Source organism: Netta rufina, assembly GCF_964035555.1.
Source record: "Netta rufina genome assembly, chromosome: 21".
NCBI classification, from domain to species: domain Eukaryota; kingdom Metazoa; phylum Chordata; class Aves; order Anseriformes; family Anatidae; genus Netta; species Netta rufina.
The window spans coordinates 7,560,749-7,583,267 of NC_140145.1; the positions used below are offsets into that span (position 1 = coordinate 7,560,749).

General features: G+C 46.8%; 1 protein-coding gene and 1 long non-coding RNA gene across 2 annotated transcripts in view; one reads left to right on the forward strand and one right to left on the reverse strand.

Annotated features, from left to right (window-relative positions):
* Positions 1-7,191: 7,191 nt before the first annotated feature.
* On the reverse strand, positions 7,192-8,715 carry LOC311217451. The gene is made up of 3 exons (XR_014619032.1): positions 8,575-8,715; positions 8,357-8,448; positions 7,192-7,352 (listed from the first exon to the last, which is right to left on the reverse strand). It is a non-coding gene; the product is annotated as an uncharacterized lncRNA (long non-coding RNA).
* A 1,212-nt stretch (positions 8,716-9,927) lies between these two features.
* The window catches only part of TAOK1 (TAO kinase 1), a 64,967-nt gene continuing 52,375 nt past the window's right edge, over positions 9,928-22,519 (forward strand). Inside the window, exon 1 of the mRNA XM_084299493.1 lies at positions 9,928-10,170. The gene's annotated coding sequence lies outside the window, so the exon portion shown is untranslated. The remainder of the gene's footprint in view (positions 10,171-22,519) is intronic.

Consider the following 22,519-nt stretch of genomic DNA (forward strand, 5'->3'; position numbering starts at 1 on the left):
AGATACAAAAGGAAGCTTGAAGGATGGGAAGTGTGAGGTAAATGAAGGGACATAAAAGAGAATACTGAACTGCTGTGTTCAGACAGGGATGGGTGAGTCAGACGTACAAAGGAGGAGCAAGTGAGTAACCATATACACAAGTTATTAAACAGCTGACAGCCATCCCTCCCCAGAAAACCCCTCTTAGGGCTGCTGCTGTCTTCAGCTATGGTATGAGCTTTCCCAGGACACTCCAGATAGATGCAGGACTGTTAATATCACTGTCCCGCTTGGTGCAAGCCCATCATGTAGTGAAGAGGAACCAGAATTCCCTCAACTCAGACTTCAAGGTCCATCTTGCATTCCCCCTCCCTGTCTTCTAGGTTCTCCTCAAGAGTCCTGTTCTCACACCGCAACCCACAGCCTGCTCCTATCAGCTGACCATTAACTAATAAAATTTTATGGCATGTAAATTAAAACTAGTTTAGTAAGAAATTGACTTTTTGGTCAATATGTGGCAAAGGCGCAGACAGAATAATAAAGTTTAATATATTGTTATTTTTTTCAGGACACAAGGGAGCTGCAGCTCAGTTCAGACACAGATGTGTCCAGCAACAATATGTCAAGGCCTGTTGGATCAGAGGGCTCAGTGAAGTGTTCCGTGTTTCAGCTGCCCCCAGAGCTATGCACAAGACTAGCAGTAAGCATTACCTAGTGAAAACACTGGTGTGAGATGGAATAACACAGTTACATGTTGCATTCTTTCCCTGCTGAGCTTCAGCAGCCTTGCTCTGGGACGCTGCACAGGCAGGATAACAAACACAGCGTGACACAGAACCAATAACCTGCACGGTGTGCCCGTGTTACTGCTAGCAGAGCTGTGCCAGGGTAGGGAGTTACCAGTTTGCCTTTCATCACCTGTCTACGTCCTTAATACTTCATTAATTTGCACGCAATTTATCTTCCTTTTAGAGCATTACCAGAATCATCACCTGTCTCCAGTAATTATTTAATGAAGACATCAGATTGCCATCTTCGCAACGCAGGTATTTGGCTGGTAAATAAAATGCAAACGCATTTAGAACATTGCTACACCTGTTCCATTTTCTGGCATGGAAACACCAGACATACAGTAACAAATCACAGGCGGCTCACCCCACAGACGTAGTCAGAGGTTGTCCACCAATTGTGCGACTCAGGCAGGAGCACACAATGCGCTCTAGCTGACAACTGCAATTGTTCAAGCCTCCTCTAGGGAGTGCAGTCGTAAAGGAAGAAATGAAACTGCAGCACGGATGCCAGCTGGTAATCTGTGACTCAGGATATTCAGGCAGCCACAAATGGTGCCTGCCCATTTCCAAGTGCACACAGGGAGCAGCAACGAGGCTTGAGCTTGAGGGAAGAACAGGAGGCTACTGGAACCCTGGGTATGCTTTAATATGTGGAAGAAACGTCTTCCAAGAAAAAAGAAAAAGTAATCAATAAGTGAATCAAGCAATAGAACAACAAATACTGAACCAATCAGTTAAACCAACACGCCCGTGGGTGCATGCAGCATGGACAACATTGCTACGGGCTCTCCATCTCCTGCCCACAAGTAAATCATGCTGCGTGTCCATCGGATCATCCAGGGAAGGAATGCTCAGCCTCAAAACATCATTCAGCCCTTGGTCTCTGTGTAAAGAGCAGCAAATAGATTCATTTCTAGGACTAGCTGTATTTTGCAGTGCACGCGCATCTTGGCACTAGGAAGTGGACAGAGACATCAACTTATTTCACTCTAGAATCACAAAGCAGCTGGGCAGGCAGCTGTAGTACCTGGCTGATCCTGGTGGTAAGGAATCACAGGTCCAAAGGCATAAGGTTGCTGATTTCTTCCCTACAAATCCCATGCATACATCAACTCCAAGTCCTTCTACTCCTTCCTTAAAGAAGTACCAGAACGTGAAACAAATCCTCCCAGAACACAATCTTTGCCAAGAGAATCCATGTTCCCAGTCTCAAGAAAGAAATTTAAGGAATGCAGAAATAATACCACCATCCACCTGAGGCAAAGGGTAAGAGAACAAACATGCTGGTAACAGCCTGGATGGAAAGAGCTGATCTGCAGAACTACATGCAGACAAGTGGCAGGGTCTATCCCACAGCACAGCAAAGGACACGGTGTTTTCTGAAGTTATTTACCAGTTTGTGACAAAGCAGCTCCATGGCACTCCTGAAGTGGAAGATCCCTCAGCGTTGCCAGGACAGCACAGCTTTAAAACAGAGCATCTTTCTGACCTGCCAAAGCATGGACACGCTTTACTTTCCTAAGTAAATGCTACATAAGAAGCTGGCATCACAATAACTAGGGGATTACGTGGTGACCCACTGAAACAGAGGTCCTTCTGCACAATTCTTGCTCTCTCACAGGGTACCAGGCTCTGGGTTCCTCACCAGATCCCGTGGGGAGCAGCAGCACTGAGGACAGTGGGACTGGGAGGCCAGGAGGCAACAACTCTTGCTGCATATGGATAAAGCACCCGGCTGGCACAGAAAACTTTGCCACAAACAGAAACCATCCACAGCAAACCAGGAACTTACATGCACTAAGGACAACAACCGGACCAGGGACTTTGCTTTCAGCCAGACGCTCAGGTGGCAGCAGAGCTGTGGGACAGCATCAGCCTTGTGCTTTTAGAGACCGAAAGTCCCCTTTGCAGCAGGCAAAAGGACGATAGCTTCTGCTGTGTCTGTTACTAGATGTGGGTTCTGCAATCCAAATGCCAGCAGCTGGCTCCACGTAGACTGAGGAGCATTGCTAGTATCTGCTAGTGTGTAACAGCCCCTGGGAAGGAGGCACAGCCACTGAGCACAAGCTCCGTGTTTACTCAGCAAGCACCAGCTGAAGAGAACCATCTGACTTCTAAACTTCTGCTGCCTCCCACTTTTTGTCTCATCGCTGCACTACCTATCTAGGCTACAAGTATAGGGTGCCACAAGCTAATTCACTCATTCTCCCTTTATTATACGCCCTCTTGCTATTTTCTCACCTGTCTCCTCAACCAGCCTGCTGGAAACCCTAAGTACTGACACAGAAAAAAAAATAAGGAGTTAGTAGAAGCCACAGCAAACAAAAAGGAACCATCAGCTCACCCTTGCAAATAAAGGAACATCTCCTCCCTGTCCTATCTACCCTTACATTTCCCCATCAGCACTAATTTCTATTGCTGTCTTGAGCAGTTACAGGTGCTTTTTAATCGAGGCACAGGAAAGGCAGCCTTCACATTTAAAGATCCTCAGGAATATGCAAGGTTTTTAATGGTAATTTCTGGTGAGGGCAGATCTGATTTCTAAGGAGAATGTTCGTGATGTATGCATTTCCACAGTCTCTCCACCTCTTTAGGATTCCCACACTGGATTACAACCTACCTTCACATATAAGATGTTGAAGCTTTCAATGAGGTCACACCAGACACTGACAAGCACTGATGGGTGAGTCATGCTGCAGTAGCCAGAGATACTAGCAACAGATTTGTTAATCTGTATGCAGTCTAACCCTTTTTCTGGTCTAGAATCTTATTTCAGACTGAAACACAGTATCTCAGAGATGAGTGAATGCAGAATTGGGGAGGTACAGGACCGTATTTTTGCAACTGTTGTACAGATGATGAGAGGAGAATCAGTTCCTGGGAGTACCTTTACAGCAACACCTAATTTGTTGTTTTACTTGTAAAATGGAAGATCAAGGTCCAGATCGGGTCAATGGGGGAGCCATTCAATGCAGTTCACTGGAAAAACAGGCATGCTAATTAGGAATGTAAGGGTTCTCCTGGGAAAGCTCCACACACACTTGCTTCAGCAGTTTAAATCACCTCCAGCAAGCTGCTCTTCTGGAGGATACTGCCCTGTACCAGGGTCAGGGGGTGTAAATGCCTGCCTGTACAGCAGCTGCTCCAGCACAAAGCCCAGTGTAGGATTTGGATAGGATTTGCCCTAACATAAAGGGCAAACTAAATCTAGAAGACATTGTAGAGAGGGAGAAGAAAGAAATAATGCGGTGCTATGGTCTCATTGCTATGATGCTAACTTAAAACTTCCCACCTAAAGGAAAGAATTGTTAAACACTTCTCTTCAGAGGACAGCGTGAGCAGCAGCCGCCAGTAGGACAACTAACACAAGATGTCTTTTTACAGGGAAAGACAACCACCTGTAGATTGCGTAACTATAATGAGTTTCTTCCTAGTTTCACATTATTAGTCACCTTTCACCCTTCTCTGCCAAAGGCCTCTTCATATCCATCCAAACCAGAAACAGGACAGAATCTCCTCCTGTGCTGCTGCTTTCAAGGTCAAGGACTCCATAGCAGTGAGGCTTACAGCCCATCCCAGCCACCTTGCAATAACCCCAGAGTAACACCCCTTCCAGCCTTGCTGTTGGGAAAAGGACCTGAACAGACTCTCCTTATACTTTTTTTTTTTTTTTTTTTTTTACAGCCATTAAAAAGTCTTTGGACCAAAACATTTTGATTTTGCTTTTAAAAGTGAGACAGGAATATTATCATCTTCAACTGCATTTAAGACATGCCCCAAAACCCTACTTATCTTTAAGCATCTGATCAGATTTATTCAAGTGCAACGCATCTCGTGGGCTCTGTCTATCACAGTAAAGCTGTACTGGTATTCTGGAAGTAATTCCTAGCATGAGTGTTTCCAAACAGGGCAATTATAGGCACCCACCAACACAGCACACAGGTACATGATACAGAGAAGCACAAGCATATCAGTGCTTCTCAGAAGATAAAAGGCCTCACCCTGTACCTGGTAAAGAGATGTGGACACAGCCAACAATGCTGGGTCATCAGCTGGCTACAGAAATTGAATGTGTGCCTTTAACTCAAGGCAATTCTCACTTTTTCCTGTGGGGGCACTGTGTGGAACAGGCCAAAGTGACCAAACTTAATGTTATTTGGGCAAATCAAATCCTCCTGTTATACAATTAACTTTCAGAAAAACTGTCTCCCAGTTTTAGCCCAGAGAAAGAGTCCTGATCACATTTTATAAGTCCTGAAACTAAATCATTGCAAAGGTCCATCCAGAACCCTTCCCCAACAGAAGACATGCCTACCTGGAGTTTCTTGGTAACCTGACACAGGTGCAAACGACATACTGGCAATTATTTGTAGTTGCCCAGCTTGCCAATTGCTGAGGAAGGAAGAGCTGCTGAGTCACACTGCAAGCAAGCCACTTTTCCACTTTTGCCTGGCTGCCCAGAGGGTAGAGTGAGACAGTCACCAGGCTGAGATTCTGTTTATGCCTGACATTGATTTCCCCTGTGACAATAGTAAGTACTTGTGCCTCTGTTTCCCCACTTCTTAATGGACACCTCAACTCCCTTGACTCACAGGACAGGGATAAGTGCACAGCAAAGAACAATTCTGTTTGTCTAACAGAAAGCAGGAGAAGAGTGAAGCAGTATTGTTTTTGTGTAATACAAATGGGGTTATGTAATAGTGTCAGTATTGCCTCATTTTTGTCATTATGGCCTAACAAACTGTCAGAAGGATACTGCCTGACATGGTATCTTCATCCCAGTGAATGTACTGAGCTATTTAACCCGGTGATACAAAACCGGATCGTAACAATCTGTAAGACTACCTCGCTTCTTTTTGACCAACCTTCCTCCAGAACATGTTTTTCCTGTATAACCTCGTAACCCATAATAATGGCCTAAACTACGCTATAGGAATGATGTCATGTTTCATGAGCTAGTAAAAGCAAAACAATCCCTCACTTGTGCATTTCATAACGAGCAACACACTAAAACACACAACCACTTATCTTTACAAGCAGAGAACAAGGTGAAAGTTGGTTTCTAAATCAGTATATAATAGATTCGTAATAGCTTCTTGAAAGAATCTAAAAAAAAATTGATCAATTACATTCACTTACTTGACAAGTTCCCTAGAACAGAAGCAGTGACAAATGCAGTTCATAACCACAATTACAATTAATAACTAAATTTCATTAATTCAGGTTCCATGATTTATTCTGCAATTTATATTTGTTTCCTTAAAAAAAGGTCAGACTAAAGCAGCGTGTGGACTGAAGACTAAGGAAGGTATGCCCGTGATTACAGTGGCTGAAACTGCCCTAATCACACTCTTATCGTTCCTTATCTACTGATAGTATTTATATAGCAATGATTACTGAAGTAGGCCCCATCACTCCACTGAGTTACTACTGCACCAGCACCTTCATGTTGTAAGAAGTTTATACTGCTAGAGGTGTTGTCATTCTGCTGAGACAGAAAGCCAAGCTTCTCATCACTTAAAGTCATTAAAAAAAATAAACTATGACACTTCTGAAGAAGTAGGGGTGTTAACCCCAATGTCCTGGCCAAATTCCCAGCTTGAGTAATTACAATGCGCCTTGAATAAATTCTTGCCACAGCTTCCGTTGGACACAGCATTGTTCTCTACTTCCTCTCCTACAGTATTATGTAGTGCTGATGCATGCTCTTAAAGGTCCTGTCTACAGGGGAACGTCGTAAGGGTCTACCCCCATCCCAGCTCTGCTGCAGAACATTGGGAACACCACATGGAAACCAGTTCTGCCTGTCAGCTGTACCGTTAGGCAATTTGTAATTTTTATTTATTGATGTTCTGGCACCTCCTTCAGACGGAATTAACTTTGTGTATTGCTATCTGATAGATAAACTGCTGCAAATCCCAGATGCAGACATACGTGATGTTGTTTAGTTTTTCTTTAAATCAGCTAGATTTGCATTAATAGGCTAGCAAACTATGCTAAAGCAATTTAAGCTTCCTAGAAGCCTACTACAGTCAGCAGGAAAAGCAACCAAGTCATACCTACTACAACAGGCCTAGAAAACCATGTTAAATATGTCTCGTTCAGCTAGCAACAATAAACATTGTAATTTTTATAGTGCCTGTTCTTTAACAATTTCAGTCGACTTTTTCTAAACGGGTGGTCCACAGCTGATACTGTTTACTTTTGAAGCAGTCACTGAAGACTTATCAAATGTATATCTAGCATTTTAAATAAACTACTTGACAATTAATAGTGAAGCATTACTCATGTTTTTCAGCAGCCACCATTAGACTCTACAGCTTTTTACCCAGAGATTTTATCTTTTTATGTGTGTAATACAAAGGGCTGAGGCCTAGACTCTCTGCTGGTGTTTTGCTGGGTTAGCTCTACGTACCTCACTAACTGAAGCTTTTACTCTCATAATTCACGAGCTTTAAAGGCAACTTGTCTGCAGGAAGAAGTACAAGACCAAGATTTGGAAGAACCTGATCCTTAATTCCACCTTATGACCCCATGGGCAGGCATATCACTCCCTCTTTCTGCTCCATTTAGTTCTCTCATCTGCAAAAAGTAAACGATACCCACTAATGTGACAAAACAAGTACAAAAAAAATATGTTTATAGGCCATGCTGAACAGATTTGTGTTAAATACTATTGTTCCAACATTTGCAAATACAAATATTTACCTTTCCTCGTAGGCCCTTAATTTCCCCAGAAGCATGCATCCAAAACCATATTATTTTTAAAAGACAGAAACTGTAGTTTCAGAAAGTGGATGGTTTTATTTTTGTGCCATTACAAAAATGCCTTTTAACTTGTCAAACGATACGCTACAAATATCTTTGGCAGATGAATGAAACCAAGTTTCCTGTCATAGCTGCCAACTTCAAGGTTGAGATAATCAGATAAACCTTTAGTTTGCCTTTCCCAATACTTACAACAACATATGTTTGAAGTGATCCACATTTGTCTTACTTTTCCTACTGGGATTTGAAAAGGCAAAGTATTAGACCACTATGTGACACGTTTGCAAAACACTAGATGTGGTCCACAACTATTACAGTCAACCTCTGTTCTCAACATTCCTTAGGTTTCCTCTACCCCAGGTTAAATAATCCCCAGTAGTTCTGTCTGCTTGTTTGGAAATAAATGTGAAGTTTAGATTAATAGTCTACAGTACCATCTTTGACATCGGCTGGATACAAAGCCTTCTTACGGTACAAAATACCTCTTTATTTATAGAAAAAATAGGAAAGATGTTTGCTTGGTTTTAGTAGTATCAGTAATATAGGGGCTTACAGAATTGTGTTGTTTTATACTGGGGACACCTCAAAACTCTTAAGTGTTTGCAGGGCACCTTATAACCTGAGAACGTTTACTTTGTGTATAATCCTGAATTTAAGAGTGAAAGCAACACCTGCAAGAACACCTCTTCCAAACTTTGTCCCTTACGTAATTATCTATCGATTTATTATCCGGACATCAGTATAAGTTGTTATTTTGATGATTCTTTGCCCCCATGCTCCTGAAAGGGAAAGCAACTATAAACACAAGGGCGACTGACCTCAGCAATTTCCTCTGTTCAGACAGGAGCACAATGCACTTAAACACCATGACAAGGAGACTTGGATTGTTTAGAATTCCTCCAGCTGTAATCTATGGTAAAAACAAATAAACAAATATGTGACTACAAGACACGATAATTAATCCCTGCACGAAGCCAACTGTTATCTCTAGCTCGTAGACGGAGATACCAAAGCACACAGAGGTTCAACAACCTACCAAGTTCAAAACCCACCGCTGAGAGCCAAGACTACCGCTCAGGAGGCCATGTGCTCGCTCTGTGAGATATTTTTTTCCCCTCTTCTGGCACTAAGCCAGAGACGGTTGGGGCAGGCGGCCTGAAACACGCTGCTGTGCTCAGGCCAGGGGCGCTGCAGACCCCTGCATCAGCAGGCCCTCAGGGGTACTGCTGGTGGCTGAGCTGCTCCAGCACAGCCCTGTTGGGTCTCACAATTCTTCTTCACAGAATCACACAGAATTTCTAGGTTGGAAGAGACCTCAAGATCATTGAGTCCAACCTCTGGCCTAACACTAACAGTCCTCCACTAAACCATATCACTAAGCTCTACATCTAAACATCTTTTAAAGACCTCCAGGGATGAGGTCTTCACCCCCTCACCTGCCCCCAGTCCCCACCTTCCCCATCCCTAATCCCTCTTTCTCTCCACACCTCCTTCCTCAGAACCCTTCCTCAGTTTCCCCTTGGCTCCTGCAGCCCCACGGTGCTGTTACACCCTCAGCTCCCCCAGCCTAAAGCAGACCCCTCTCAGCCTCCCCCTCATCCCCCTCATTTCCCTCACACCCCTCAAGCACCCCCCATTTCCCTCACACCCCCTAGACCCCTTTGCCCACCTTCCCATCCCTCAGCCCCCTCCCATCCCTCAGCTCCCCTCTTCCTCACCTCCCCTCTTCCTCATCCCCCTCCTCTTCCTCACCTCCCCTCTTCCTCAGCCCCCTCCCATCCCTCAGCTCCCCTCTTCCTCACCTCCCCTCTTCCTCAGCCCCCTCCTCAGCCCCCTCCTCTTCCTCACCCCCCTCCCCACCAGCCCCCCCCTCCACCTCACCTCACGCCCCCATCACCCCCCTTTACCCCAAACCTCTCCCTCACCCCCTCACCCCCCCCTCCAACCCCTCCTCGCCCCCTTCCCTCCCTCCACTCCCACAGAAGGAGAGGGGGGGGACGAAGCAGAAGGAGGAGGAGGAGGAGGAGGAGGGCGGCGAAGTCTCGCGAGAGGGGCGGGCGGGGGCCGCTGGCTGCGGGCAGCGCGGAGCAAGCAGCGGCGGCGGAGGCGGAGGGGAGCAGCCGGAGCCCCGGGAGGCGCTGAGGGGAGGCGGCCAGGCGGGGCGGGCGGCGGCCATCGCGGCCCGGCCCGGCCCAGGCGAACCCCGCTCGCTCCGCCGCGGGCGGGCAGGCACGGCACGGCACGGCACGGCCCGACCAGCCGCCCGCCCGCCCTCCTTCTCTCCCTCCCGCAACGCCGTGAGGCCTGGCCGCGGCTCGGCGAGCGGGGCCCTGGTGGTGGTGGCGGTGGTGGAGGAGAAGGAGGAGGTGGTGGTGGTGGTGGTGGTGCTGCTGGTGCTGGTGGCCGCCCTGCCATCTTAGCTGCCGTGCCCCGCCGCCTTTGTGCCCGCCGCGCCCGGGCACCCGGGGGGGGCCGGGCCCGAACGCCCCTCCGGGGGCGCCTCCCCCCGCGGGGCCGCCGCCCCTTGCCCCGCTCCTCCTCCTCCTCCTCCTCCTTCTTCTTCTCCTCCTCCTCCTCCTCCTCCTCCTCCGCGGGGGGCCGACCGGCGCTCCCAGCCCGGCTGCGGCGGAGGGTAAGGCGGGCAGCACCGCGGGGGGCTCGGGGTGTGGGGGGGGGGAGGATGAGGAGGAGGAGGAGGAGGATGAGGAGGAAGAGGAAGGAGATGGCGGAGCGTGGGGGGGGGGGGGCTACGAGGAGAGATGGAGGGGAGAGGCGAGGCGGAGAGATGGTTGGTGAGGTATGGGGAGGGGGGGGGAGGAAGAAGAAGAAGAAGAAGAAGGCGGCGGTGGTGGTGGTGGGGCCGGCGCCTCCCCCGCCGGGCTCTGCGGCACTGCCGCAGGACCCGAGGCCGCTTCCCCGGCCTGGGGGGGGCTCCTCCTGGGGGGGGGGGGGCTGCTCCTGTGGGGGGCTGCTCCGGGGGGGCTCGGGGGCTGAGGTGGCGGCGGGGAGGGAGCGGTAATGGCGCTGCCGGGGTGTTCCCCGCGCCCCGCCGCTGTCACGGCCGGCTGAGGCCTAAGGGCTGCGGCCCGGCCCCCCCCGGGATTTTGGGGATTGTGGGGGGGGGGCGGGGGGGGGAGGTCCCGATGGGCCCCTCTCGGTACTCGCTACCCCCCCCCCCACCCCCGTGTTCCCGCAGATCTGACCGCGGATGCTTTATTTTTGATTATTATTTCATGATTATTTGATTATTTTTTTTTTCCCCCAAGCTCTTTTTTTTTTAATTATTATTTTATTTATTTATTTTTTTATTTTTCTCTCTCTTTTCCCTACCCCCCTCGCTCCTCCTCCCCGAGCGGTGAGTTCTCGGTGTAAATACCACTCGGCGCGGCGCTGGGGTGGGATCGGGAGGAAAGTGACCTATTTTGAAGGCCTTTTGATCGCTTCCCCCCTCCGAACGGGCATGTGCCGGCCGATTCCGTTAGCCAAATAGCGTTTCCCAACCATTTTAATTTGCCAGATTAAAATATCTCGCCGGGGCTAGGCTCCTGCAAGCCGGCGTGCGGGTATGCCTTTAGACAACCTCGCTCAGTCGCCTCTGCTGCAAGCCTCTCGGGAGCCTCGGAGTTCACCTTTGTCACTGTGGGAGCAAAAAAAAAAAATAAATTAAATAAATAGAAAAGAGAGAGATGCCCGGCTGCCTGTAACGTGCAGTTGTACCATTGTGCTGGGCGCGGTAGGAGAACCGAGGGGGGGGGGTGGGAAGGAAAAAAAAAAAAAAAACAAGGATTAAAATGGTTGTTGTCAAACGTAAGATCTTTACGTGTCTCGGGAAGAAAACGGCAGAGAGGACTTTGGGGTTATTTTCTGAGCAAAAGGCTCGGTGTCGGTGGTGCTCGCCCCTCCTGCTTGTCACGGCGTGGGGCGTTTGGCCGGGTGGCATTCTGGTGGCTGAGGTTACACGGCACTTGCCTTAACTACTTGGCCAAATCGTGTCCTTCACCTTTGCCCATCGCGTTTGGAGAGCCCTCACGGCCTTGTGGCCCTGCGTGCCGAGGGCAGATTAATAAGATGGTACCTAAAGGTTTGGCTGCTATCGATTCCTTACTATTACTGCTATTTATAGAGCGTGTGACATGGCTCTTGTTTTATGTATTTGGGTAGAGGTTACCGGCTTGGAATGCTTCAAATGAAACGTTCCCAAAATACCACCCCTAATGCTTCATGTATTGTTGAATGGTATAGCTCAGATCCCCAGAGTCTGAAAAATAGCTTTGGCTATTAGCACGTCATAATAGTGCAAATATTGTGGCAAACCCTGATATATTTTGACACTGCTGAAGGCTTGTTTTCACTTCTCAGGATTACAAAACACCAACTTTTGTTGCAATAAATGCAATTTTAGATACGTGATCCTTGAAACAACTCCCGAGTCTACGTTTTTGTTTCGATTGCCCCTGCTCCTAGTGAGCGTGCTGTGATTTTTGCTGCTTGTGTCCAAGGACAAACCTAATCAACAACTGGTTCGAGCCTTCGTGTTAGGTTCTCCACAACACTGGCCTAGTTCTGGCTGGTGCCTTTGCCATTTTTAGGACTCCTCTTCCTTTTATCTGTTGACTCAAATACATTGATAAACTTGAACCTCCATTTATCCTTTGAACTTGAGGGAATGTTTTTCTCCTCTGTTAAGAATGTCTCGCTGGAGAGAAAGGGATTCTGGCGGAACAGCTTAAATTAAATTTAATCTTGTTAAAAACTGGCTGAAGTAAGAACTCCTTGGGTAGTTTGATTTTTATTTATTTATTTATTCTTTAACTAGGCTGAAATTAAGTGCTGCATGTAGAGGAGCAGATGTTGGAGTCAGAATTATGTACAGATAAGGTGACTTAGGCCTCAAGTGAGACTGCTGGAAAAAGTTATCTGTCATGGCCTTCCATTGAATTCTTCTGCAAGCTAAGTTGGAGAATTTTAAGTCTGTACTTCCATCTAAATAACATTTCCATTTGTGCAGCTTTCATCTGGGCCTTATCCATGGTAATTCATCAGGTTTTGTCACTAGAGTAACGTATTTTTAATGTGTTGTAAGACAGCCGCCGTTTTTGCGCGTGGTGAAATGTATCAGAAGAGAAGCAAATATCACACCAATAATTACATCTTCAGATGTATCCTAGTAGTGAATTTCCTGTAATGGGGATGTTTTGTGGAGAACAATAGATGTGGCAAAGGATTCAGAGATTTGTTTTAAAGATGTCATAGGTAGCTGACTCTGCAGCAGAGTGCCCCTTGGACGCAACCTGTGCGTTCCCATCCCTTACCCCAGGTGGTTCCCAGGTACCTCGTCTTGGTGCTAATTCTCCTTTCCAGCAAAGAAAGAGTGGATGTGCTGCTGCTGTTCTCTCTCTCCTGCCTCTTTTGCAAGAATATGCTTCTCTAACTTTGTAGAGCCTACAGAATATTTGCAAAATATTCCTCACATACGTTTATTGGGCAGTATATCTGTGTTTGTTGAATAAGAAAATGTTTAGGGTTGATCTGGGCCTCTCTGATCCAGCAGTGGAAAAGAAGCCGTGATACATATCTCTTCTCCTATTCCACTCTCAATGTATTTTGGAGAACGCTTGCATAATTAATAAGATCCTATCTTAGAAGAATTTTCTCTTCATATTAAAATCCTTTTAACTACATAATATTACGTTGAAGTGCACACCAGAAACTCTGAGGACTTCTGGCTGCTGGTGTTACCAGTGGTGATCCTGGCTCTTGTCTTCTGAATCACGGTGGTGCTGGCCATTGTGTGCTTCCTTTTCCAAGTGCACTATGGAGCCTGAGGGTTTTGGTTGTATTTTCTTACACAAACCCAGACAAAGAGGAGAGCTTCAGCTCTGGGCCAGAGTCACGCCTGCATCAGAGGGTGTCCCGAGCCTGGGTTGAGCTGTGGATAATGTTGGTGCCCTCCTTCAGTCAACCAGGTCTGAGACAACCTTTGTCATAGCGATACAGAGAGGAATATTTCATTCCTTTTATAACTCATGAGTGTGTCCTACTCCTCTCCACAAAATGCTCGTTCTTGACTGAATGGTGCAGAACAAATCCCCGGTCTGTGCCGTCCTGTGCTCTGTGGTGAGTTCCCGAAACTCTAAAAGTCAATTTGGTTGTGTGGTGCCATCCTCCACCTGCTTTTCTGCGTGTGTCACTCCAGTGTTTCTGGTCTTTGTCTGATCCTGAGCTGAGCCCCTGCAGCTGCACCAGCAGAAAGCTGACCTTGGGAGAAATCTGCATGGTTTGGTGCTGGTTTGGTGCTGGTTTGGTGAGCTGGGCTGGCTCAGCACACTGCTGGTGAGTGCAGGGACAACTATAGGCACTGGGCTGCATGAGAGCCCACAGCTGGATGGAGTTTGTGCTGCCTGCCACCACGGCTGGACCGAGGAGGGACACTCAGACATAGTGGTTGGTGGCACCTCTTCCAAAATATTTAGTAGCTGGGTTTGGGGATTCTTTGTTTTTGTTGTTCTGTAATGGGCGGAGGAGATGATCACCCTACATTGATTTCTGCGGGGAGAAGAGACTGGAAAAAAATCCACTGGATAAAGGGTCAGGAAAGCACTAATCCCCCTGTGTGAAGCTCCAGCGGGAGCTCAGCTGTGCAGAGCTGCAACAGAAAGAGTGAAAACGGAACCTGAAATGTAAAAACGTGAAATGAGAGGTGAAGTGCAAAGTATCTGAGGGGGAAAAGTGCACGAAACAGGAGGGAAGGATGGGGAGCTGTTGGAAGCACGGGTGGCTTTTAACACCATATTCCTTCCTCCTTATCTAAGTGCTCATTTACAGCACAAAACATGGAGGCAGAAAGACTTTCTGAAGGTCCTTAGACATCAGACAGCATAATGGGTGCTCCAAACATGGTTTCTTAAAGCACTTTTTTTTAATATTTGATGATCACTGGGATGACAGTCTTCTTTATTATTATTTTTTGAAATTACCCAAGGGAAGCCATGAAGAAGTTTTAATACTTTGTCAGAAATTATTACACTGGACACTCTTGACAACTTTTTTATTTTATTTTTTTGACATCCTGCTAAATCTTCCTGGTTTCTCTGGCAGAAGAAAAAGCAAAGTAGCCACCGTAAACATCTGACAAAAATTGCCCAAACAGCCAACAGGCTTTGTTAATCCAAGGTGATGGCTTCTTACTTGGTGTGGACGGGAGGTGATCGCTCTGCCTCTTGTATCGCTTGGCTAGAAACCCTTTTGATTTTCCTCTAGGGGTCGGGATGGGGTGACAGCACGAGGTTTGCATATTGGGTTTTGTCCTTAGAGTGGAAGAAGCTAAAAATGGTTTGTTTTGGGGAAAAGTTAGATCTTGAGGGAAAAAAGTAAAAATCGCAGAACTTTGAAGCTTGGCTCTGCCGTTCTCTGTGCCTGTGATCTTCTGCTGACCCTTAGAGCAGTCCTACAGCCATGCAAATGTTTTGTCAGGGTGAGATGTAATTTTATAAGAACAGTTTTCTCCTGTGCTCATCCAGGGTAGGGTGCTGCCAGGGCAGCCTGCTGTCAGTGTGGGTGCGCGGTGTCCGAATTTGGTTAGGAGCCTCTGCTGTGTGTTGGGGATGGTTGGGGATGCCAAGCCTTATTTAAAAAGTAAATTTGGTTCAATTTGGGTGTTTAATGTTAATCGCAGAGATTCTTGCTGGTAGCTTTTGGACTGAAAGCCAATGTGTGTTTTGCTGGATTTCTTAAATTGCAAATCAAGTTGGTTGCAGTCTTCCAATTAGTTCAGCTAAACCTAAACCCCCCTAATTCTCCCCGTTAGTGCACTGCTGGTCACCAGGTCTCCGAGTGGCATCATCCTGCAGGATGAGCACCCCTCCTTGTGCTGCTGGTTCAGCTTTGGTTCATTCTGCCCTGGGCTGGCTTCGAACCCGAGGAAATCATTGGGGTCCAGGACCTTGGGACAGGCTGCGTGCATGTTGAAAGATAAGGAGCGATTCTTCCAACAGCTTTTGGCTTGTTCCCCATCCCTGTGCTCAACCTGTTGTCCGAGCACCCAGAAACCCTTCCTCTTCCCTGTCAAAGGTTGTAGCAGCCCCACGAGCCTGTTCCCAGGGAGCTGTTGCGCTGGGATTTCTTGGAAAGAATCGCATGTGGCACTGCACATGTTCGCTGTTTTGGTTTCCCTCCCCCTTCTTCATATGCAATTGTCCCTTCCCGCCTCGGTCCCCTTTTCATCGTTGCCTGTTCCTCCCTGCCCCAGCCAAGGAGACGAGAGGAGAGGTTATTTTTGCTGCTTCTCAAATAGGCCACGAGCGTGCAGTGAGGAGCGCGGTGACTTTCTCCGTGGGAAGCCGTCGGTGGCTGGGATTTCTCAAGCCGTGTCCCCCTGGCAGCGCGAGATGTTCCTTCGCTTGCAGCCTGCAGTTGTCACCAAGCTGCCCAAGCTCCTCCCAGTCCCCACTTCCTTGTAACCCAATCTGCAGGGAGATCATGGGATTTGAATGCTTTTCCCCTGCTCCCAGTGTTTGGGTTGTCCCTGCGCTCCTCGCGGAGCCATCGCTGCGCCGCGCTCTCCATTTCTCTGGCTTTGCCTGTTCCAAAAAGCAGTTGACAGTTGTTAAAATCAGTTCTGGGCCAGCCACGATTTGATGCAATTAAACTGTGTTAAATGCGTTCCAGAACTGCTTCTTGGCCTAGATAGCAAACTAGTTAAACCCTGGGTTTGAAAGCTATTTCTGTAGGATTTGACCCTGTACCCTCGGTGAGCTCGCTCTCTACCTTTGTAGATCTCAAATGCAGCACAGGGTCTTCTGCCTTCCCGTGTCTCCTGGGGCCTTTTTGTTGCTCTTTGCTTATCTGAGCCTTGCCTTGAGAATTACAGGCTGGTCTAACCCTAATAATCTCGCCCCACCACCCAGAAAGCCTAAATGTGTCGCAGCGATGGGATTTTCCCCGGCACCAGCTGAACCGGTGCAAACCCCACTTCATACCTGCTCGGTACCCCTAGCACAGAGGCAGGCTCTGAGATAGAGGTTTTTGTGAACATTTGCCATTTGAATTAAAAAAGGAAGGTAACCTAGGCCTCGGCAGAACCTCCTGCTGGCTTCTAGAAGTGCTTCTCAAAGTTGGGAAGGAAATAATGCCACGTTCACTGGCAGTGCCTTACTGAGAATGCCAAGCTCCGTTTTTCTTACAGGTTAATTGCCATATAGGCAAACCCTGAACTCTTACCTGGGTTTTTGGCTTGATTTTCCTCCTTTCCTTTCCACGCAAAACCCCTCTAACTCCTGCTTTGAAGTATTTGGAACTGGGTTAGTCTCTGGCTGGAGGTGTGTGGTAGAACCTCGTGTTATTTCTTGCCGGGACCTGCCCGTTTTGCAGCAAGAATGCAGGCAAACCCATCTGAATGCTGATCATCTGTCCTTTGAGGAGAACGGGAGATTATTTTTCCTTCAGTTAACACACTACGTGGGCAGACGAACCCCAGAGCATCGCCATTCCACAAGCCTCAGGTACCTGAGTCAGGGGACAGCTTTTTCGGGATGCTCGGGGCTGAGCTCCGTTGACCTGGGGGTGGTCACTGCAGTTATTTCCCTGCCCCGGGACCAGAAGGTGCTGCTGGAAGCTGCTACTGATGGAAAATGGCCTGAAATGGCCTGGGCTTAAGAAAGGGTCTCTATGAGAGCTTTGTGTCCCAAGCAAAATATGTTGTGGAAGATGCAAGTCCTCACCCAGGCTGTTACTTTGGTTTTGCATTGCACTACACGTTTTAAATTGATTTGCAAAACCAAGACCGGACAAAAGATTTATTCCTGACTTGACAATACCGAGCAGAGAGCTCTGGATACTAGAATAACATGACAATTGTTTACTTGGAAAGAACATGATTTATATTCACTAGCTTGTAATTAGTCAGGAAAGCATAAAAAAAATAATTAAAGAATGATTTGTAGTTTATTAAAGAAATGTTTTGACAGTTTTTGATGTATATATCAGCAGTTCTTTTTTTTTTTTTCCCCCATATTTTGGAAGAGCCCCTACATTTTTCAAATTCTTTCGTTTAGATGGCAGGTGTTCTTTCTGAAATAGCCCCTATCTCCTAAAATAACGTGTGAATTAATAGAATTAATATTTTCAACTATCTTGTATTTTCCCCTGTTGCAGGAATTGGTGGCTGTGGGCCATCGCAGCCAGCCTGGTCCAGCACCAGGGTGCGTGGCCCCCTTTCTGTAGCCTTTCACAGTCTTCCCGTTGCTCTCTCTGGTATTGAAGGCTAATAACTGTAGTGGCTATAAACTGGCATAATCACTACGCGTTTTGCAGGTATTGCAAATATTTTTATGTTTAACTAGAAATAGACATCGTTAATATTAATACGGGGAGAAATGAAATATTAATCCACAAATAGAAATTTCAGTAAGCTGTAACACAGGAAGATCGTCTTAAATATGTGATGCTTTTATACTTTCCTCCGAGCTGGCAGGGTGATAATGGTAATCCCCGGATCTTAATTTCATCCCTAACTCTCAAGGTACATGAAATGAGTGATGAATACATATTTGTCTCACGTTTATATGGCAGGGGTAGGGAGGTCCAGGTGGAGCAATGAGTGATTTGCTCATGATCTTCCTCGAGTGGCTGACCTACTCATAGAGCAGCCTGCAAGGGGGTTTTGTTACTTTGCATATTCACTATAGATTTTTTTCATCACAATGGTCACTTAGTGTTGCTTGTGAATGAGCTGGATAAATGCTGAAATTTGTAACGTGATATATTGCTGTGATGGGACTCGTTGCCTGATTTGTGCTTATTTTATACGGAAGTGTGAAAAGGGCCTTAAATACGCCATCAATCGGTCCTTAAACTTGATGAACAGCAAACTCAATCTTTTTGTTCTGGAAGCCAGTCACGCCCAGGGATAACTGGGGACGGCTCACCTAAGCAAGAATATTCCTGAGTGTGTGCAGTTGCAAGAAGTGGAGGTTGTCTGGACATCTTTATGGAGATCTGTGAGGGTGAAGTGTATCCTTTTATCCTCTCTGTGCAGTCCCTACCGCAGCTGTATCCCAAACCTCCGTAAGGGTCTGGATGTTGTGCAATGCCATGACACGCTGATGTTTTTGGTAAAAAAGCTTTCTCACCTGGTGTGCTAGGAAGAAAGAAGAGCTTCGAGCCCCTGTGCCTGCTAGGAGTCTGGAAGCGTTGAGCTCAGTTCATCGCAAGAAACTTTTCATCTGTTCTGGATTCTGCTTTAGCTGTCTCCACAGAGAAGTTTACAGCATTGGTATTCATTTAAAACATATCTATGCAGTAAAATTGCTGTGGCTTAGTTGGAAATAATCAAGCTAAGGATTATATTGCTTCAGTTCCATTATTTTTAAACTCGAAAAACCAAAACAGCATAAAGGCCTTGAAATTTGAGCCCGTGTGTGGAAGTGCTCAGTGTGCAGGACCTTGGTTTGCTGCGGGATTTCGGTTTGGTGTTGCCACAGCCATGGAGTACACAATTCAGTGAGGTTTTTTTGTGTGAAAATCTGCTTTTAGCTTTGGAACCAATACCACCTGTGCTGGTTTGGAATTGTTCATACCTATTTAGCGTCTGCATTGCAAAATCTACCTCCCTATTTCCACGGGTGTTGGAGAAACAAGGCTGCTAGGGCCCTGTGTGAGTGCAAGGGGAGTATCGTGTGAGGTGTGCTTCTACTTGTCTGCTTACGGTCTGGTCTGGAGGCATCGAGCACCTGCTGATTTCGGGGTTTTCTCTATGTGATTTCATGCCTGTGATTAGCATTTCTGAGGACATGACACATAGGGCCTCACCACGAAGGTATGTTCAGTAAATACATAAACAGAATTACAGCCATGGTCATTGTCAGTCTGTCCTGACTGGTTTCCAGAGGTAACCCAACAGGACACGGCATGCTTCCTTGGGTCCGTGTGATATAACAGCTCTCAGGCTTGAAACTTCTCAGGAAAATTCCTGCCCTGAATGGAGTTCCCACCTCCTTTTGATGCCTCCTCAATGGCATGTGTTTGTCTTTTGTTTTTAATGATTAGGGCAGGATATTGAAGTATTTAGATGGCGTATTCCAGCGCCTCACCATTTTATTGTTCGGAGACTTCAAGTCAAGCTCTGCAGAACACTTCAGCTGCTTCACAGAAATCTGTGGTTGCATTTATCCGAACCCAACCATTTGCTTTGCCGGGATTTCTCAAGGTAGAAGATGACTGGTAATAATAGGACCTGTAAGTTCTGGGAGGTGTGAGAGGTGTGGTCTGATGGCACCTTCTAAAAGCTTTTTCTGGAGAACATCTCGGAGCAGTCCCTGGTTAGTTGATGTTATCATTGCTGCCTTGTCCCTAAGTTAACAGCAAGGCCGTGTTTGTTTTGCTGTTTGGAGAAACTATTAGTATTCTGCCTGAATTGAGCAGGCTGCTAATAATACTGATTAGCTTCTGCATAAGGTGGAGATGGCAATCTCATTAATTTTGTATTTAATTACCAAAAAATCAAAGCAAAGAGCTCTGGAATGATTTGTAACCATTGTGCTGTTCGGTAGCTGTCAGTGGAGCCACGTGACCACTACGTATTCAATATTGAATTCTATCATTTACCTGTTTCTTTTTTGCTTTGCTGGATTTTTTGTGTGTTTTTATTTAAAATTAAGTCATAAACTGTTAAGAGTGAGGAAAATGGTTGTGTGGCATCTGGTTTGGTGCCTTGAATCTCCACGAAGCATCTTGAAGCTTCTCTTCAAAGATCTTGAAGAGATTTCTCACTTAAAGCCTGTTATTTCTGAGCCTGCCAGCCACGTCGGTCTGTTGAGCTCAGGTTTGACTTGAGGGATAGATCTGCTGGTGACGTGGGGCAGTCAGCTCACGGGCTTCTAGCACGGACCTCTCCTGAGCTGTAATAAACACGGACAAGGTATGAATGTCTCCTCTCGGCAGGAAACGGGGCTTTCCTGCTGCAGATGCTGCTTTCTGCATGCATGCACATCTCCACATTCCCCCGTCTCTGGCGTAGCGTATTGTACTTGCTCTGCAAGAGGGCTGCTTCCTAGAACGCTTACCTCACGTGGAAGAAATAATTTTATAAAGCTTTTAAGTAAGAGCAGCTTCAAATTTACAGCGACTCAGACGTGCTGCGCTCTGCTTTGTTCCGTCATGGTAGAAGCCACTTGCCTGTGTAACTCGAAAACAATAATAAAACAGGCATAAACAGGCATGAAACAAGGCAGTGTTCGAGGTATTTTTTTGGCGAGCAGTAAGTAAACACCTTTCACTTGATTCTGCCTGGCCTGGATAGCGTCAGGGTTGTCGCCTTCCCCTTTGGAATGGCTGCTCGCGGGCAGAGCTCCGAAGGGGAAATTCTTCTGCACGGACATGTGGAGTTGTGAGTTGTCCAAACGTTAACAACCGCAGGCAGCCCCGAAGTTGAAGCTTTTATTTGCCAGAGAGCTCCTTCGCTCTTGTTTGGGTTTTGCTTTTTTTTTTTTTTTTTTTTTTGTACGTGTGATGTCATCATTCTGCGAGGTCTGCGCTCCGGCGTCCTCCAGGAAAACAAAACAGGGGACGAGACCGGAATTTCAAATGCAAGAAAACAAGCCGATCTGATTCTTCCTCTCCTCCCGCCCCCTTTTTCTTTGAAAGGAGCTTTCAAGCTGACTTTTTACAGCAGGAATTAGTTTAATAGAAAAAAAGAGCATTAGGAAGCATGGCTATTTCTCTCCAGTTCTCACTACCAAGTTCTCCAAAATAAACTTTCCTTCCTGCCTTGTGTGCTGTAGGTAGTGAGGGATGTGATGCCTCTTGTGTGCCAGATAGGAGTGGATGGCTACCTTATAAATAGCCAAGGCCTTTAAATATCCAAGTCCTTATTTCAGGGATCTTTTTTTTTCTTTTACAGTAACTTTGCTTTGTTTTTTACTGTTCGGGAGACATTCAAGCAAGCGTGGTGTAGTGGCTAATTGCCACGTTTGTGTTAGTTCCTTCCCATAGAACTATCCCGTAGAGTTTATAGGAAGTCGTGGTACTACCAGCAGCCTTCCACCAAGGATACTGCAGGCCCTGGCCAGGGTCAGGGGAGCAGCCAAACCCAGCGGTGTGACTGCTGCAACCAGGCTGGAGCCGGAGGTGTCCCGCAGTTCTTCTCGCTTTTTGGGAGCCCTTCAGTGGCCCAGCAGCCACCGCCTTCCGCACACCAAGCTGTACATCCCACCTAAGCACCAACACGTTGTTCTTTTCCAGGCTAGAGCTCATTCATAATGACTTTGCAAAATAATCTGCAGAGAGGTGTTTTTTGATATTTGGAGGACGTAAACGCTGAGTATTGGTCTTCAGAGGTAGGTTGGGGTCTCCAAAAAGCCGTCCAGATGCAGTAAGAACTTGGGGCAGCAAGCAAGGCTGGAGCTGCTACTCTGGTGTGTTCAGGAACTTTAATTAGTTCCTGGTTGCTCTTTCTAGCTCGTGTCCCAAAAGTAAATACTGTTTTCTGGCATGGCATGTTGGGTTCTCAGTAGCTCCCTGTGCAGCTGGGCTGCAGGGGTGATCCGCATGCGGTATGAGCGAGCAGCTCTCATGGTTTGCTGGCCGGTTGTGAGGGCAGGATCTGCCCAAGGTATTCGGGCTTGTCCTACTTTCCCTGCTCAAAATACAAGATCCTTAACGTGTGTAAAATGGACACCTGGCATCCTCTTGGTTTACTGGCCAAAAGGAGCAGTCAGCAAATAGATCTTCCTTTTAATATTGAAACTTGACTGTTGTTTTTCTTTTTTCCCTAATTTGTCTGTTCCTACTGACAAACAAAAAGCATAATCCATCATTCCAAACTGCTGAAAAAAGAGGCCTCAAATTGCCAGGTATGAAATTATGCTGCTTGTTCACTTACCAGTAGGCAACAGCATGCCAGATGTTTCAGAACCTACAAAGAAGAAAGTTCTTTGTACGTGTGATGTTAGTATTCACAGAAGGTGTCAGATTGACAGCCTTGG